Source organism: Cibotium barometz, chromosome 7 (assembly GCF_041138505.1).
Source record: "Cibotium barometz isolate CiBa-2024 chromosome 7, ASM4113850v1, whole genome shotgun sequence".
NCBI lineage: Eukaryota > Viridiplantae > Streptophyta > Polypodiopsida > Cyatheales > Cibotiaceae > Cibotium > Cibotium barometz.
Window position 1 is genome coordinate 15,727,543 of NC_141052.1, and position 20,516 is coordinate 15,748,058.

Consider the following 20,516-nt stretch of genomic DNA (forward strand, 5'->3'; position numbering starts at 1 on the left):
AAATCACTTTTAAACTTAAAAGTTTATCTACATGCATGATACAAAAAAGTTTATTATGGCCTACAAGGGTCTATTACATACTCCCCTCTCAAAAACTCTGTCCTCAGAGTTGGAATGAAGGAAACTCTGATTTCAAAGTATCTAGATCTACCGAAGAAGCATCTTCGACAGGATATAAATCCCATTTAACCAAAACCTCTACTATGTTTCTATTCCTAAGGTTTCGAACTCTCCTATCTAAAATGTAATCTGGTTGAACTTGAAGGGAACCATCATCTTGAAGCTTAGAGTTGTCCTGCAAAACATGGTGACACACATTAGGAACATATTTCTTCAACAAACTAACATGGAAAACTGGATGGACCTTAACATGAGAAGGAAGTTCAAGTTCATAAGCCAATGATCCTATCTTTTTCAAAACTTTGAAAGGTCCAGCAAAACGAGCAGACAATCTTCTACCCTTCCCCAAAACCAAATTACTTCATTGAGGCAAAACCCTTAAGAAAACCATGTCTCCCTTTTCAAATTCCAAACCCCTCTTATTCTTGTCATAGTGTTTCTTTTGAGCCTCACGTATGTGTTTCTTGATTTTTGCCATTTGTTCATCCATTTGTTTTAGCATGTCTTTTGAAACTTCAACCTTGTTAGCAGGATCAGAGAAGTTTAGAGGTGTAGCACAATTATACCCATACATGGCTTCAAAAGGTGTCATTTTAATGGATGCATGCCATGAGCTATTGTATGCAAATTCGACAAGTGACAAATAGTCAGTCCAATTGGTTTGTTTCTCATTTACATACATCCTAGCATGTCCTCTAAAACCCGATTAACCCTTTCAGTTTCACCATCTGTTTGTGGATGAAAAATAGTACTCATTCGCAATTGTGTGCCAATTGCATGAAAGGTTGCTTTCCAGTAAACTTAGAATCCCGGTCAGAAACAATGATTTTTTTGGCATACCATGCAAGCGAAAAATTTCCTTCACAAACAATTTTGCTATATGCATTGCGGTGTCAGTCTTTTTCATTGGGAAGAAGTGAGCCATTTTTGTGAGTCTATCAACAACTACAAAGATAGTGTCATACCCACCCCGTGTGATAGGCAATTTTGTAATGAAATCCATGGAAATTGATTCCCACTTTTTACCTGGTATATCTAATGGTTGCATTTGACCAGACATACGTTTATGTTCAATTTTTACTTGTTGACAATGCAAGAATTCACGCACAAAGGATTGAATGTCATGTTTCATGTTTGGCCAAAAGAACGAACTTTTGATTTTGAGGTAGGTTTTGTTAAATCCCGGATGACCAGAGAAAGGAGTGTTGTGGCATTCATGCATGATTTGTTCTTTCAAAGAAGATGTGGAAGGAATACACACACGATTCCCAAAATAAAGATTGCCTTTATACAAATGAAAGTTTCCCTCAAACATTTCATGCGGATAGGATTTTGGAATAAAAAGGATCACTTTGCACTTTGAACCCGAATTTCATCAATCAAATTTATTCGTACAACACTCAAAATATTACATGAAGGAATTCGACTTAAAGCATCTGCCACTTTGTTTTCTTTACCCACAATGTACTTGAAGTCAAAATCATACTCACTCAACAATTGAATCCATCTCTTTTGTCGATCTCATTAAGTAATGGTTGTGTAAAAATGTATTTTAAACTTTGATGATCAGGTCTCAATTCAAATTTTACACCAAGTAAGAGATGTCTCCAATGTTTTAAAGCATGAACAACCACAAGCATTTCCAAATCATGTACAGCATAATTCAATTCATGTTTCCTTAACTTTGGTGACTCATATGCAACTACCCTCCCATCTTGAGACAAAACACATCCAATTTGAAAACCACTGGCATCACAAGCAACAACAAAGGGTTTTCCCATCTCAGGAATCTTCAAAATACAGTTTTCAGCCACCTTTTGTTTTAAGGTCTCAAATGCTTTTTGACATGATGCATTCCAAGCAAAACCTTTAGTTTTCTTAGTGTGATCGGTCAAAGGACTTGCAATCTTAGAAAAATCATGAATATGTGCCCTCTCAAATTGTGCCAACCCAATGAAGCTCCTCACATCTCTTACAGACTTTGGTATAGGCCACTCCACAATTGCTTTTACCTTATCTGGATCAATATGAATCCCATCTTTAGGAATAACCCTTCCCAAGTAAACAAACTTATCCTTAGCAAAGAAGCATTTACTCATTTTGGCATACAATTTATGATCACGCAACACTTGGAGAGTTTTCTTAAGGTGAATTTCATGTTCCTCATTGTTCTTTGAATATACAAATATGTCATCCAAGAAAACAAGTGTAAACTCATCAAGATAAGGATGAAATATATTATTCATCAAACACATGAAGGTTGCAGGTGCATTTGTCAATCCAAAAGCCAAAACAATAAATTCATTGTGACCAATATCATGTGCGAAATGCAGTTTTGGGTATATCTTCTTGCTTTATTCGGATTTGGTGATAACCCGAACGTAAGTCAATCTTTGAAAACACTTTAGCCCCGCTCGATTGACTTAACAAATCATCTATGTGTGGCAAAGGATATTTATTTTTGATGGTCTGTTTATTCAACCCCCTATAGTCAATACAAAGTTGATATGACCCATCCTTCTTCTTTTGGAAAAGAATGGGACTTCCCCAAGGAGAGACACTAGGCCTAATGAAGCCCTTCTTAATGGTCGTCCAATTGCAATTCTGCAGCTTCGAAGTGTTGCTAAACTTTGGTGGAAGTCTTATATGCAGATGCGAACGATTGTGGGACCTATTTTGTGGGATGAATTTCGAACTCAAGCTGAGAAAAGGTATTGCTCGCCTCACTTCATTTTTTTATCTCTTCCAAAATGTCTGAAAAATTGAAACTCAAAGTTCATAAAGATATAAAACGCCCGGTTGAGTTGGCTAATGGGAGAAGACATTACACAAGTGGGTACATTGAAAATCTTTCTTTTACGTTGGCTGAAACTCAACACAAAGGAAACTCTGAAAGGTCCAGCAAAACGAGCAGACAATCTTCTATCCTTCCCCAAAACCAAATTACTTCGTTGAGGCAAAACCCTTAAGAAAACCATGTCTCCCTTTTCAAATTCCAAACCCCTCTTATTCTTGTCATAGTGTTTTTTTTGTCTCTTTTGAGCCTCACGTATGTGTTTCTTGATTTTTGCCATTTGTTCGTCCATTTGTTCAAGCATGTCTTTTGAAACTTCAACTTTGTTAACAGGATTAGAGAAGTTTAGAGGTGTAGCACGATTATACCCATACATGGCTTCAAAAGGTGTCATTTTAATGGATGCATGCCATGAGCTATTGTATGCAAATTCGACAAGTGACAAATAGTCAGTCCAATTGGTTTGTTCGGGGACATCTGATAAAATTGGAACGATACAGAGAAGATTAGCATGGCCCCTGCGCAAGGATGACACGCACAAATCGAGAAATGGTACAAATTTTTTATGTAATAGACCCTTGTAGGCCATAATAAACTTTTTCTAATTCAATCCATAACATGCTCAAAAATCAATCCCAATGTATGCACTTGTGAAGGTGGGATGAGTCACTATCAGAACATGCCCATATGAGACTTTGCACAAACATCCAAAATCACCTAAAAATCAGTTTTAAACTTGATCTACATGCATGATACAAAAAAGTTTATCATGGCCTACAAGGGTCTATTACAATACAAGAAAGGATATTTGACTTCTTAAAATCGCTATATATCACAAAGACCATTTTTTTTTCAATAACAATATTGAGATTTATGTTAGAAACTTTTTAGTACCAAATGCTACTTATCATATTTTTATAGCAAAAAAATGCATACATATAAAATTTGCTTATTCTATTATAATTTACAAGTTTGAGCATGCCCATCCTCAACTTAAGTGATTATCTCACACGAGACACTCTTTCTTCACTTTACGATGCTCTATGTGTATGTGTGTGTGTGGCAAGAGATAGTGAGTGGAAAAGAGCAGAGAGAGGAAAAAAGAGTGAGAGGATGGGCAAGAGGGTAGAGAGATAATGATAGGAAGAGAGGGTGTGTGTATGTGTATGTCTATGAGAGAGAGTGTGAGAAAGAAAGAGAGAGAGAGTGTGAGAAAGAGAGATCAAGAGAGAGAGTATATGAGAAAGAAAGAGAGATTGTGTGAGAAAGTGAAAGAGAGATCAAGAGAGAGATTGAGAGAGAACAAGGAGGAAAGCAAGCATACGAGTAGAGAAAGAGAAGGGGAACAGAGAGAGAAAGTGTGCATGTTGAGAGAGAAAGCTAGGTTAGAGAGAGAGTGAGGGTAGAGAGAGAGAGTGAGAGGAAGAGAAAAGAGGGAGTGAATGAGAGAGGGGATGAGCAAGAGAGTAGAGAGGGAGTGAGAGGAAGAGGAAGAGAGGGTTAATGTGTGTCTATGGGGGGGGAGAGAGAGAGAGAGAGGTAATGATGAACAGAGATAATGAGAGGGCTTGTGTATCTCTCTCTCCAAACGATAGAAAGATAGTGAGAAGTAGAGAGGGTGTGTGTGTGAGAGAACATAGAAAGAGAGAGATTGAGAGAGAAGGGGGATAAAAGGAGTTATGGAGGTATAGATAGAGAAAGAGTGTGTGGGAATGAGGATTGGAAAGAGTGAGGGTTGAGAGGTCGTTGAGAGAGAAAGAGAAAGAGAGAGACGACGTGATATGAGGAGAAATTTGGTGATGCCTGCAAAAGAGGGATTAGAGCCCTACCAAGAAACCCATGGTATGTGTAAATATGAGAATAAGTAGTGTAGGTAGTCTTTGGATTTTGATATTCTGATCTTTGATAGTAGATGACTGAGTTACATGTAGAGGATGACTGAGTTACATGTAGAGGATGGTGGAAATAAGGTGTGGTTAGTCATGTTCTTGTTGATGATGCATAGTCATCTACATCTGACATCCACATGGAGTCTATTCACATGATAGCATAGGCTCGTTGTTGGGAGTTAAAGTCTAAGAGAGAATGGTTGTGAATAGTCATGACATGTTTATAATGTAGGAATGATGAGATAGGTGAGTGTATGTCTCATGATGTTAAGGATGACTTATGTCTGTGATCATGTGAATGGGGATGACGCACTGATATGCATCCAATCTCTCTACTATGTATCACGTGCATTCAAGGCATATTTGAAAAAACCCTTATTTGTGAATTTTTCATGAATAAAATGACCCCCTTTTTCTTTATGGACTTACAGTTTTTTTGGGGAATCGATTTAAAAACGCCTTCTGTAAATGTACCTTAAATTTTTGAATTAAAAAATCCCTTCATTTGAACTCATGTGCTATACTTACATATGCTGAGGTGAACCCCCCGAGACCAGTATGCATGTTGATATATATGTGCCGGTATAGCATCGGTATACACACTAGTAAAGTTTTTTTTACCAACACTGATAATGACGGTTATACCGACGCTTATACCAGCACTAGTATCGGCGGGCATACCGGCGCTCTATTATGAATTTTTATTTGGCAGAATGGTGCAGCCAGCAGATTGCAACTGTATGAACCACTCTGCCTATTTTTATTAATATTTATACAATTGTGTAAAAAGATGACAAAAAAAGTGACAATTTGCATTACTGACAATTTGCTCACACTGCCTGTTGTCCTCTGCAATTATCAACTTATGTATCTATCCACAGAGCTGCACAACCGTATCCTCCGGCTTTCAAATCTCACCACTGACTTGGTTCTCCTCTAGGAGTTACGCCGCCCCTTCTCTCTCCTTTCTCCTCTCCTTTGTTCAGCTCGTCTCACCATACATCACTTGAGCTCTCTCCTCTCTGCTCTCTACTGTGCATGTATAATTCAACGTTTTTTTCCTATCCCTCCTGCTGGTGTACTCTCATCACCATACAGGATGCTGCACTCATCACCCCTATGCAGTCTCTGATGCCGGGGTGATGAGTGCAGCATCCTGTATGGTGATGAGAGTAGCCCCTAAACTTCTAGCAGCAATTGTCATTTGTAAAAAATGTGGTGCCAGAGGTTGCTGAAGGACAAGAGCCACTTTTGTGTCATTGTTGTATGCTTCGATACGACTTGATCCACCTAGAACTGTCAAAACACCCTTGGCATCAATGTGATTATAAAGCAGAAGGGATCTTGGTGCTACTCTCAATGAAGTCACTAACTGTAACTGCACTGCACTGCATGTGTGAGGATGTGCAATCCTTGCTTGAGAATATCTGAATTTGATGGTTGCAATACTGGAAAGAGCCAGCCTCCCTCACTAAGCAAGTGTACAAGGCAAATAAATGACCAGCATTGCCCTTGAGCACTAGATTCAAATGTAAGCTTCAAATGTGTCATGTATTTCCCAATAAGGCAAACCTAAACAATCCGCCAGCATCCAATAGATAGGCAAAAAAGATGCATTCACAAAATGAGTTCCAAAGGCATCCAGAGCAACTGCAACAACCGCAAGCCACCACCACTCACAAACAGTTAATAGGGGACTTATGCACCCCTGCATGCCAAATCGGAAACAACATCTCCTTCTATTTTCAACTGCTAGCTTTGCTCATGGTGCCCTCTCCATATTGCCAAGTGGACTATCTCCCATGTATAGAGATTGGATGCATATCAGTGCATCAACTGTCAGCTCTTCTCTTCCCTCAACTCATGGTGCCCTCTCCATATTGCCAAGTGGACTATCTCCCATGTATAGAGATTGGATGCATATCAGTGCATCAACTGTCAGCTCTTCTCTTCCCTCAACTCATGGTGCCCTCTCCATATTGCCAAGTGGACTATCTCAAATTTCGGAATGTCTAGTGTCGACGCACCAAAAATCTTATTTATTAGGCTTTTCATAGTCTACAAACATTACATATACATGATCTGTAACTTTTCGCAATCTTAGATTGTTAATTTCAAGGAGCCCCAAGCTCTTGTTGTTCTAAGTGTCTCAACCATACATACCTAGCAATAATCTAAGAGCCCCAAGCTCTTGTTGTTCTAAGTGTCTCAACCATACATACCTAGTGTGCCCCATGTGTAGTAAAAGATGGGCACTTATGGGTAGGCATCTCTCTCTCTCTCTCTCTCTCTCTCTCTCTCTTTTGCAAAAAAGAAAATAACCCAACTCTTGACCCACGCAAATTGTTGTGCCCAATAAAAACTTGAAGAGTATCTATTTGCCACACTATTACATGGCACGCCCCTCATCATCCCAATCACATTATCACATTATAATCATTTCACACATCAAACATCATCTTGTGCATGTCTTGCAATTAGTGTAGATCAAGAAACCTTGTGCATTGCAAAAAGCTTGGTCAACTAACTGTGCCTTTATATCCACATGGTCATTGCGAGTTCTTACGACGTTGCCACACGGCCTTAAGATGCAAGAAAAGGCAGAACATGTTTTGGGAGAGGCCCTAACATTACATCCATTCAAACCAACCTCTCATTGTTGGGCGTACCATGCAAATGTTGGAGACCAATAGACTACATCCCACTTAGGAAGCTTGTTAACCACTTGTTGTCCTTTTGCAAGTGTACTGCATTTGGTGTACATGTAACCAACACCATGCCGACAACACATTACCTTTCCACATCGACATCTGACAAACAATGAGCCCATCATGAAATCGTTGGCACTTGGCATCTGCTCCTTTTCCATCATAGGTCTTTAAGTTGCAAGCAACACGATTGAGTTTAGAAAGAAGCCCAAAGGTTCACCCCTTATATATAGATGCAATGCAAGCAACCTTATTTGTGTGAGAAGAGAGAGATGTAAACCATGGCGCTTCCCCAGGTGGTGGTGGTTCTACTTCTGGCCCCCTCCATCGCATTTATGCCCACCTCTGCTAGAACCCCAACTTGCCAGCTTGGGTACTACCAATCACCGTCCAATTCCGACACATCGCCTTCCATGTCAACCCCGTCGTAGTCTCCTCCCTCCAATGGTAGCAGGTCCCCAACTCCATCAACCCCTCCTTCCTTTAGTGGTAGAGTTTGTATAGCTTTGGGAGGGTGCTAAGAGCAGGAACAGCTCCCCCTATATGTATATTTTTTTTTCAAGAGAAAGAGGTAGAAAAAATCATTATATAAAATTGTGAGTGACTCCTATTAATTGATCCAATTCCGATCCTCCTTGATGTACATATTGTTGAGACACACTTGGAGACATAAAAGAGTTGGCCGAAAAACCTCACAACCTGGAGGTGTTTAAAGCTTTCCCCTCTCTTGGCTCATTCTATCTTCTTTCCCCAGCATTAATCTAGACATCGAAGGCCTGAATCAAACACCTAGTCTAGATACATTGCTCTCTCTCTCTCTCTCTCTCTCTCTCTCTCTCTCTCTCTCTCTCTCTCTCTCTCTCTCTCTCTCTCTCTCTCTCTCTCACACACACACACACACACACACACACACACACACGTAGATACATTGCACAGACTTCTATCTTGTTTCCCCAGCATTAATCTGGCCACCCAAGGCTTGCATCAAACACCTAATCCAGATACATTGCTCTCTCTCTCTCTCTCTCTCTCTCTCTCTCTCTCTCTCTCTCTCTCTCTCTCTCTCTCTCTCTCTCTCTCTCTCTCTCTCGCTCGCTCTCTCTCTCAGACACACACATATCAGCACCTCTCTCTCTCTCTCTCTCTCTCTCTCTCTCTCTCTCTCTCTCTCTCTCTCTCTCTCTCTCTCTCTCTCTCTCTCAGACACACACATATCAGCACCTCTCTCCATTCATATTAAAACCTCGCATTGTTCTTGATCCATATCTCCATCAAAAAATCTCCTTGGCTAGACCTTACACAACCATTAGGAAAAGGCAGGCATCAATACACAACCATTAGGTAAAGGCAAGCAACAATATTGTTATCATACAACACCTAGCTTATTGAACCGCTACATGAAGAAAAGAAATCACGCATGCAAGTGTGCTTCTCTAATTTTGGAAGTTTAGACTTTTCATGAGAGCATTTAGAGATCAGTGCACTAATCAAGGGACTTATGTGAGGTTTTGACTAATCAAGGGACTACTGTGAGGTTTTGACTATTGAAAGAAAGCTAGTTCATGTAGTGCACGATGTTGACATAAAAGCTCGTTCACTAGTTATATCATGTGATGTGTACTATTGTGTGGTTTTGGAGTGTTAGTTCAGGCTGCTTTGCTAGGATCAAGAGGCATAATTAACACCTTTGTTAATCCTGATGAGGCAATGTGTATCTTCAACAAAAGAAGATGGAGAAAAATGGAGTTGAGAGGAACACAATCGGTGTGGATAATCAATTGATTAAAGATAATCATGATCCATTAAGTAGCTCGCCGGGGTGGCGGAAAGCTCCCCCACTCCTTCATCACCTTCCTACTCACTCGAAACATCTCTCTCAAATATATTATTTAATCAACAGCACAATATACCCGGCCACTTCAATTAAATTGTTCTTCATGAGGCCTTTAATAGCTACCTTATTGGATTATTGGGGGTGTATCTTGACTGGGATCTCTGAGGACAACACCTTCTCATACAGCCAGGCTGCTTTCAACTCTTTGCAATTTACTTGCACACAAGCATCCTGTGAATGGCTTAACACCGTAACATAGGAACAACAGTAGTGGTACGACCGTTCACTCATAAAGCCACAACCGTTCACTCTCCCAAAAGCCACAGTCATTCCTTAACTAAGCCACGACTATTCACTCATAAGCATATGGACATACCTACATAAGCGTACGGGCGTACCTTCCAAAAAAAAAACTTTAAAAAAAATTATACTCATAAGAGTATGCTCATACCTACCTAAGCATACGAATGTACATACCTAAGCGTACGGCCATATCTACATAAGCATACGGTCGTACCTATCTAAGCATACGGACGTAAAATTAAAATTTTCAAATCTTTAGAGGTACTTAATGGCTACCTCCTTCACCCACTAGGGTGACCTTCATGAGTGTGACACTCATTCTCTCTAGCCTTCTTCCCTTCACAATCTGGCACTCGTCTAACTTCTGTACGAGTACGAAGGAGACCTTGGAACCTATAAACCACGAAAATCAAACAAAATGTTAAGTCGTTCCCCATAAATGAGCATAGAACTAATGCGTGCAATGTTACGAAACCTACTTACATCCAGAAGGCAACCCTTATAACAATATCATTGCCTTTTATAGCTTTTGCATTTCAACAAAAATTTTGTTGAACTCATTGAATTCAAATGAAACATTACCATCCACAGTTTTCTTCTTTCGCCATGCTGCAATGCAAAGTGTATTGTTGATGTGGTAGTAATCCCCAATCCTGCACTTTACATCTTCATTGCTCTCTCCCTTTGCTAGACAAACCCTACAGGAAAAGGTTGTGCGTGATACCTTTCTTACGAAGGGTGTCTCTTAGCAATTGATGAAGAGCTTTGTAGCCCTTCCTGCTAATGCCTACCTCATCTCGCATGCATTAACAACATCAACACTATTGATACTTTGGGAAACCTCTTGTATGATTTCATTGGAAATAGCCCTACGTATCTTCTTGCACGGGGATCCCTAATCATTTTAAGACGTGCTCCCTTATTGTGATGAAAGAGCGCAAGATCTCATTACAATCCCTGGTTTGATCAGAACCTGTGGCATCTTAAAGGAATACTCTAAAAACCAACAAAATTACATTGAAATTACACAAGTGCACACATGATTTACATTGGCATTTTGAATTAGAAGTGCTAGAGAATAAGAAAGAGGAGCCATACCATGCTGCTTGAATTCTCCACTTACGAGCGCCCCCCCCCCCCACCAACGACAACTGTTCCAATGTGGTTGAGTGGCCTCTTATGCTCCCTAGCTCCAACTCGAGGGATTCACTATATGTAAACTCTCTATATCACGTGCGTTCAAGGCCTAATTTAAAAACCTCTTATCTCTAAATTTTTCATGAATAAAACATACCCTTTTTCTATTCAATCTGTAAATACCCCCTTTAAATGGTACCCTTTTGTATATGTAAAAAACGTGTAAAAAAGGGATTTTAAAAACACATTCTATTGAACCCACGTGCTACGTACTAGGAGTGCTTTTCCTGGTGGGAGATGGTCTCCGTAAGCTTTTCCACACACATTGCTCCCTCTTGATTTACACCCTCAAGCTCCTTGATTTTTGCTTGAGCCTGAAGTAGGCCTTGGTATACACTAGCAAGGTTAACTTGGGGCATATGCAACTGTGATGACAAGTAAAAGACTCTTCCAGCGTTAGTTGTTTGCTAATCTCTTGTAGTAGCCGAGCATCCCATTCTCACCATCTTCCACATATACTAAATAAATGATGGTAAGTCTTTGAATGTGGGTGGGTAATGCGCTCTTGGGTCAGCTGGGTATAGATGCCGATCAACCCATATATCCACATTAGTGTGACCCCCTTGTCTACATACATTCCTCTCCTGTTCTGTGAGATGAACCTTGCCCAAATTTTCATACTCTTCCCACACTCGCACATGCAAACCCACCTTGCATTGATGCAATGAAACTTTAGTGTTAGTGATTTCATACAATGCCATGCTTAGAAGGAGTTGATAGTGGAAAAGAAGAGGGAGGCCCTAAGCTCACATTATTAGAGAGAGAGAGAGAGAGAGAGAGAGAGAGAGAGAGAGAGAGGGGGGGGGGGATAGGAGTTGAGATTAGAGTGAGTGCATGCCATAAGGGAGGATGTAGTCACATGAGAATGAGAGAGAGAGAGAGAGAGAGAGAGAGAGAGAGAGAGAGAGAGAGAGTTTGCAGGCCATTTAGCTCACAAATTATAGAGAGAGAAAGGGAGAGTTGAGAGTAGATGGAGTGAGGCTATGCAAGCCAAGCTCACAATGGAGAGAGATATTCCAAGGAGTTAAGATTAGAGAGAGGGAGGATGCAGTCTCACAGGAGAGAGAGAGAGAGAGAGAGAGAGAGAAAGAGAGAGAGAGAGAGAGAGAGAGAGAGAGAGAGAGAGAGAGAGAGAGAGAGAGAGAGTTTATAGGCCATTAGCTCACATTAGAGAGAGAAAGAGAGAGTTGAGAGTAGATGAGAGGATTGTAGAGAGAGATAGAGTGAGACTATACAGGCCAAGCTCACACTAGAGAGATGAGTAGAGAGAGAGAGAGAGAGAGAGAGAGAGAGAGAGAGAGAGTTGGTTCAAGTTTGGGGGGGAAAGAGGTTGAAAATGATTTTTTGACATATATATATGGGTTTGAGATAACTTTTAAAGCAAAAAAGTTCAAAAATGAGAAAAAAACAAATCACTATTTTTGGCCCCTCCTTAGTTGTGCGAGATCGATGATGTGGAAGTGACAAGAGATCTTGACACTTTCCACATTGATTTGGTTGATTTGGTGGGGAAGTGGAGGCATTAAATGAAGGAGAAAAAGGTGGAGGCATTCAATGATGAGATAGAGTGGGTTTTAGGTGAAAAATCAAGGCTAAAAATTGAATGTTTTACATATATATGGGTCTGGGGTCAGTTTCAAAGTATAAAACTTGCAAAATGGAAAAAATAAAATTATCCATTTTGGCCCCCCCTAGTTACGAGCTTGCTAGAAAGAGAAGAGGAGAGATAATGACAACATTAGACCCTATTTTTGTAGGGGAGTTATGGGCTAGAAAGCTCAAATTATAGGCTCCAAGTAGGCCTCTTGATTGACCTTGTCTCCTGAAGAAAGCATAAAATTAGCCTTAATCTCTAAAAATTAGGAATCCTTACAAGGCCCCAAAGATGTCCAAAGGTCTCCTAATGCCTTCACACTACCTCCTTGCCACGACTGCTTGCTTATGCCGAACTGCCATAACCAACTGCCATAACCAACTGCCAATTGAGCTGACATCGCCTTTGTTTTGCCTGTTGCACCACAACGCCTTCTTGCTCTACTGAGCGCGACAAACACTTGCCTACGTTATAGTGGTGCTATGACAACCTACCTTCTCCACCTTGCTGTAATTAAAGGCACTTTAGAGTGGATGTCGAGAGAGCCGGAGGGGCCGACAGTTGACATAGCTATGTTGACGGCAATGGCGAGCTCCTAGATCCGGTAGTGCGGTGTCGAGAGCCTCATCGAGCCGGCACCGAGAGTCCTATAGCAATCACGGGGTGTGTTGCCTAAGATGGGGGCCACCTAACAGGCGCGTAGTCCACGTTGCTTGGCCAGCTTGCGAAGAGACGGGTGGTTGTGCACTATAAGATTCCTCCCTCCAGATTTTGAGGTGTAAAGGTGTAAGAACCTCCCCTTCTGTTCTTGTAATTATTCCCCTCTCTGAAATAGAAGAAATATCTTGTTTTACCCTTTTTTCCCTAGAGAGAGAAAATATCTAGAGAGAGATAATCCAAAATTGAGATATCTTTAGATATAAAAATCCTCCTAGTATCTAAAATGGATTCCCCTGAAACAGAAGTTCAAAATAAACTTTCCAATGTGCATTAGGAATAAATTGAAAATGGTATAAGGGACCTTAGCCTAAGGGTCTACATTTTCAGAAATTTTTGGATTATGGTCCAATTAAGGTTCCAATGGGCCAATTGGATTAATCAAATTGTTGGGATGAGATAAATCCAAAGAATAAAAGAAAATACCCAAAAATGAGTAAACGCTCACATAAGATGATAAGTTGACTGAGTACAAGGTTTATTAGTTAAATATTAAGAGATATTACTAAAAAAAATGAGATATTTTGGTGTAATAATGCATTTATGACACCTTGGTAAGGAAAGGGGGACTCTTGAGGTAGGCATTTTTTTCACATGTGTGGAAGGGTTTTTAATTCAAAAAAATTACGATATTTTTATCTCTCCTCTCTCCTGGATCAAACCAAATAAAAAAGGGGGCCAAACTGGTCCAAATCTTGTCCGTCATTTGTAATAAAATATTAGAGCTATACCATGCTAGTATTATATTAAAATAATCATATTTTCTATTATCCTTTAAATTTTCCTCTCTCTCTTGGGAGCTTGGAGCTCTCTCTCTCTACAACAACTCTTGGAGTTGCTCTTCTCCTCTTGGTGGACCAATTGATTGGTCGGGGGATTCACTGCAATTAGAGAATCAAGCCAAACTTGGAGGTAAAATCAATTTTTATGGTTTTTTCTAATTTTCTCAATAACTTTCTTCTTCTCAACCCCTCTCAAGATTGAAAAGTTTTCTAAATGATTGTTTTAATTAAAATCAACTTTTTCTTAAAGTCTTAATGTTTAATTAAAGATAAAGCTAATCTTTATGCTTATTTATAATGCTTTCTTCTTTAAGTAAATCTCCCTCTCTCTAAAAGAATAGCCATCTTTATGGATAAATCCCTTGAAAAAGGATGCTTCTCAATGACAGTCTCTTAATTCAAAGCTAAACTCTAGGCTTGATAAGCTAGAGATTAAGAAAATGATATTTTCATGATTTTATACTATTAAAATAATGGTAAATTCTTTTAGATTGTTTATGAGTAGTTGAAAACTACTCTAATTCATTCTAAATGAAAAATGGATTATCTTAACAATTTGGGAAAAGAGGAATATTAAAATTAGCTTAATCTAATGGGATACTCATAGTTATGTTTAATTTTGTGGTTAAAATTATGATTTAAATTCATAGTTTGATTTTAAGCATAAAAGAGGAACTACTATCATAATTTCATTTACAAGCTTTTATTCTTTTAAAAAAAATTAAGAATTATCAGTAATAGCAATGAAACTCTGGCAAAATTTTCAAAAAATAATACATATCTTATTTTTATGCATAATGCTAAAAGAGGACTTCCTACCATATTCTAGGATTGGACATCCTATGCAAAAAGAATGATTTTCATCATATTCATGAGAAATAATTCTTTTGTAATTATGCATAATTAATTAATTATGAGAAAAGAGTAATTTTTGGTAAATTTATTTTTATGCAAAAAGAGGAATTCCCATGACATTTGAGATCCAAGTAATTAAATGGAAAAAGGGAAATTTTTGGCATAATTAAAATTATGAGTATTTATCAAAAGTGGAATTTTGAGTATATTAATTTTATTGGGAAATATGGGTAGAATTGATTTTTGTAAATCAAAAAGAAGAATATTGAATATATTTTACTTGAGAAATCTAAGAAATAATATGAAAATATCCATCGAGAAAACTTGGATAATTCCTATTTCAAAAAGAGAATCTGGAATCCCTGGGAGGATCGAGGATCCAATGAGTAAACGGAAGTTTAGAATTAATTCTCATTAATGAAGCTTAAGGAATGAAAATACAATACTTAAATGCTCTTTCTAAGTTTTTACTATTCAATTCTAATAAGGTTTATTTTTCCTTTTTAAACCTTCAACAACACTCTGATATGTAGATTCAATGGGATCGAGAAAAAAGTGCCTTTAATTAGGCCAAGCAATTGGCAGAAACTTAGAAAAGTCCTATCAGTATCGAAGGTAAAAAACGGTACTAAAAGTGGATGTGATAAGATGTGATGTGGATTTGAATGAATATAAGTGAATGTGATGAGATGTGATGTAAATGGATGTGGATGTGAATGTGATGAGATGTGGATGAGATGTGATGTGATGTAAATGGATGTGGATGTGAATGTGATGAGATGTGGATGAGATGTGATGTGATGTAAATGGATGTGGATGGGATGTGGATGTGAATGTGATGAGATGTGGATGAGATGTGATGTGATGTAAATGGATGTGGATGTGAATGAGATGAGATGTGGATGAGATGTGATGTGATGTAAATGGATGTGGATGTAATGAGATGGATGTGGATAGATGTGAATGTGAATGAATGAATGGATGTGGATGAATGTGGAGCTGTGAATGGATGTGGTGTGATATGGAGAGATGTGGATGTGATGTAATGTGGATGGAATGAATGAGATGTGATATGGATAGATGTGGATGTGATGTAATGTGGATGGAATGAATGTGATGTGATGTGGATGAATGTGAATGAGATGTGATAAGATGAGGATGGATGTGGCGAGATGTGAATGAATGTGGGATTTGAATAGGTGTGATGGATATGAATGGATGTGATGAGATGTGAGTGGATGTGGTGAGATGTGGTGAGATGTGAATGTGATGTAATGAGATGTGAATGGATGTAATGTGATGTGGATCCAATTAGATATGAATGGATGAGACATGATGTGGATAGATGAGATGTGATGTGATGTGGACTTGGGTAGATGTGAATGGATGTGAAGTGATGTAAATAGATGTGAACGTGATGTGATGTGATATGAATGGATGAGATGTGATGTGAATATGTTGTGACGTGATGTGATGAGGATGATAGATGTGATGAGATGTAATATGATGTGATTGGATGAAGGATGGATGAAGGAAGATGGGAATACATATGACTGGATGTGGAATAAGCAATGTGAATTGATGTAGAAGAATGTGGAATAACGAGAAATGATTTGGAACAATGAGGAAAGATGAGAGTTCATTAGAAACTATATTCATGAAACCTGTTTTTAAATGATTGTTTTATGTCAAGAATGCTCGGAAAGCATTTTGACCATCTTGTGAATGAGGTCGTGGAGACCTAAGTGATAAAGTTGCAACAGCTGACGGAGAATCTATGGGACATCTCGCATAGCAAGGTTGGTTGAGGTCTTGACCAGCCTCGGTTCAATTTAAATGGTGAGCTTCCGGTACGGTGGATAAGGGACCAAGGAAGCGGCCTATGAGTGAAGCGCTAGGTTACGTGCGAAGGAGCCTACAGGGTATTGAGACCATACGGTGCTCGAGCTCTAGGTCGCTGAAGATACCCACACATGCATCGGGAAAGAAAATGGAATAAGGAGTTAGAGTTATTTTCTGAACTCGGATATGGATCTGGTTGATTGGCCTTGCTGGTCCACGGATGAGTCCATAGCTCTTTGATATGGATTTGTTGGTTGACCTTGCTGATCTTCAACGAAGAGTCCATCTGGATTTTTCTTATGTGATTATATTTCTGGGTACTATGAGCTAGGAACTATTGAAAAGGCCCCTGAGCTAATAGGAGGTAAGTGTTCAAGTTGCCAATGATGCCATAGGTACACCGATGAAGGAATGATTGTAAATTGGAATTCAAACTAGATATTTTGGAGGATTATGATCAGTGATACTATGGTTTCATTGAAAGATTGTTTTAAAGACAACTGAATCTGTGAAACATGCAATTTTATATTGGGTGTGTAAGTGGTGTGACTATCTTGAGGTTTGCTTGAAGCGCCGGCTAGGGAGCCTAGGAAGTCTTTTCCCTGGTACCAAGGGCAAAACATAACCAAATTCCTAAATGGATCCTATCTCTACAATGGCTGGGCGGTTGGCTAACCCATGGGATTGTAGGCTGGACTGATGGATCCCTAAAATGAGACTCAATTCTGTTAAGTTACGATAGTTGAAGTAAATCCCGGATAACCCTTGTTCTATGGAAAAGAATCAACGGTTGTACCTCTTCATGAAGGAAAAAAGTGTTGGTCTCTATGATCCAAGTGCAAGTCTCTTCCTTGATCTGACCATGTGACTTACAGGTTCAGTCGGATCAGTTTGGTTAGTTACGACCTTGACTACGTTAGAATAAAATATCTTGGAAGAATCGCCTATGTCTATTGGGCGAGGAAAGTTTTTTTGGATTCGGTTTTGGGAAAACCGAGGGATAAGTCTCTTGTCTAGATATTTGTGGCTGGACGAGGCCCCGAGTGAGAGGCTCTACCTTGCGTAAGAAGTGCTACTTCCACTGCTAGCACCCCGAAATTTGTTACGCGGAGGGGTAGGGATCTTTCAGCTAGTGTTAGAGCGAATTGGCTAAAGTGGATCAACCGAGAAGCAAGAAATGTCAAAAATTTATGAAGTACCAGTAAAATATTGTAATTGAATTCTAAACGAGAATTCTAAACCTGAATATATATTTGCACACTGAATTCTAAACCTTTAATTTTTTTAAATAAATTGAAATAGGAGGTATCTTAAATTCTTCCCACTTGAAGATCTGAGATATCCTCATCTCGTAAATCGAGGGCAGTTCTTCATTAGATTCGCCTCCTTCTCCCAAGTCGCATATTCAATGAAATAAAGCTTCCATTTGATTAGGCATTCGTGAAGAATCCTATTTCAAAGTGGCTTCTCTCTAACATCGAGAATAGCCTCAGGTTTAATTTCTACTTGACCTTGAGTTGGGAATACTACTTGCTCATCATCCAATACATATTTAGGTTCAGGTACATATTTCTTGAGTAGATTGACTTGAAACACATTATGGATGCATATATATGGGGAATACTGCTTTCTCTCATCATCCAATACATGTTCAGGTCTATGTACATATTCCTTGAGTAGATTGACATGAAACAACTGATGGATGCATAGATACGAGGGAAGTAATGCTTCCTCTTCCTAAAAGAGAACGAAATTGTACCCGTCTCATGGTGAGTGGTAAGAAGTTTCTCACTGGCCAGTTCCACTTGCATCATGCATTTGTTCTAAGACTAGTTTACGCATGCATCCAAGTGAAATAAACAAATGAGTGCTCCCTAAATCTATCAAAAGCTTAAATTCCTTACCTTGATAGTTTTCTAGAGCTTGAATTACAAAAAATTGTACGTTCTACCCTAATGTTCCATGGTCGCATGGATTCGACCCTTATCTTGATCTTCTTCCAAATCCTCAATGGTTATAGCTCTAGATGTAGTTGGCTAAGCATTAAATCGCCCTTGAGAATTTGCACACCTTTGTGGAGGGGTCCCTGATTACTTTGAACAGGTGGTGTAAGTGATTGGAAATGGGGTCTTTGATTGTTACGAATGGTTATTCTAGTATTGTTGGTTTGGGTATTCAAAATCTCTATGACCTATAAGTCGACATCAAAAGCATGCATTATTCCTCTATAGTACATTCCTTTGTTCTCCTCAGTGAACATGTAAAAGTTTGGAGATGACATTTGAGGTTGAAAACTTTTCTCATTTTTGGCACTAGGGGGTCCATTAACCATGTGTGGTTAACATGTGTCTATGACAACTATGTCCGCACACTTATGTAACGGGCGCCCATACTATATTGTAAATCTCATCATTTGATAAGAGAAATGACCTAAAGATGCTCCCAAGTCTTGATCTTCAAAGGAAAGTCAAGAGGGTCTCGGCTAATTGGCCAAATTGTAAAGAAAAACCTTGTAACTATGTTTTTGGTGCCTCGGGTGACTCACTCTCGAGAGGCCTAGTGGGAAAAGGTTTGGAAATATAAAAGCCAATTTCTCTTATTCGTAACACATATTCTGGAGTGTTCTCTCTCCCTCTCTCTTACAACTATAATCTAGAATGTGTGGTATGCTTAGGGTTAGGGTTAGGGTTTGGGTGTGATTAATCATTCATTCTCTCATGCTTCCCTCTTTATTCTTCCCTCTTTATTCTTCCCTCCCTCTTTCTTGATTAATCATTCATTCTCTCATGCTTCCCTCTTTATTCTTCCCTCCCTCTTTCTTGAGTACTTAGGCTATCACCATTATCAGCTTCCGCAGAGATCCCACATGATCTTCATGAGAGCGATTACACCACCTAGCTTCCGCGGAGATCCCACATGATCTTCGTGAGAGCGATTGCACCACCTATGGGATTAGGAACCGCCTCGGTGTCACAACGAGTGTGGGAGGATCGTGGGACGATGAGTGGCTATGATCCACATGCAACCGTGGAGCTCTTGAGCATAGCTCAAGCTTGGTGGATCGCAACTTCCCATGACACTGTTATTGAGGAGCGCCAATCTGCTTCTTGTCAAAGTCTTCCTTGTTTGAATCTGATGGAGTTTCCATTGCCTGATGTCATGTAAGTAACTATGGCATTCGATTTTAGGTTGTTTGATTTGTTTTGTTGATTATTTTGGTTGTTTAGTTGTTTTTTTTAATTTTGTGCATATCTTATGGTTGGGAGTAGGATTAGCAAGTGTTTAAGCTAAAAAACTAGAGATTTGAGTGATTAGAGAGCTCAAAAGAGAGGGTTTTTTCTTAACACTAGTTTGGTAGCTCAGCAGGTCCTAGACATAAATACGTCTTTTCAAGGGTTTGCTAAAAAAAATCATATCTTGTAAATGGGAGCGGTATTTTAGCATTTCTCTTGTAAGGCATGTCTTCATGAATGTGCCAAGCCTCAAAAAGTTATTAAAATGATAAAAATAACCGTAAATATAATTGATAAATCACCATAAGTAGAGGTATATCCAGCACTATAATCTAAACAGGTTACAAATTTACAAAATAGGTTCCTACATGCAAGAAAAAAATGATCTCGACTCATTACAAATTTCTCCTAAACCTTACATAGTATTTAAGAGATAAGAGATAGATTTTACATGATTAAAAAAAATATTACATTGATAATTAATTCAATTAAATTCACTTCTTAGAATCTCTTTTTAGCTGTTGAGTCTTTGATACCCAAAATATGACAATAGTGTGAGCTTATATGGTGATTTTATTTAGTTATACTAATAAATCAATGTCTCCAACAAAGTAATCAAGAATACATATCTAAATATTTCAAGTTAGT

At 39.0% G+C, this 20,516-nt stretch overlaps 1 non-coding gene across 1 annotated transcript; it reads left to right on the forward strand.

Moving 5' to 3' along the window:
* Nucleotides 1–3,375: 3,375 nt before the first annotated feature.
* LOC147636740 (U6 spliceosomal RNA) lies at nt 3,376–3,478 on the forward strand. Its single transcript, XR_015266377.1, has one exon. It is a non-coding gene; the product is annotated as a U6 spliceosomal RNA (small nuclear RNA).
* Nucleotides 3,479–20,516: the final 17,038 nt, after the last annotated feature.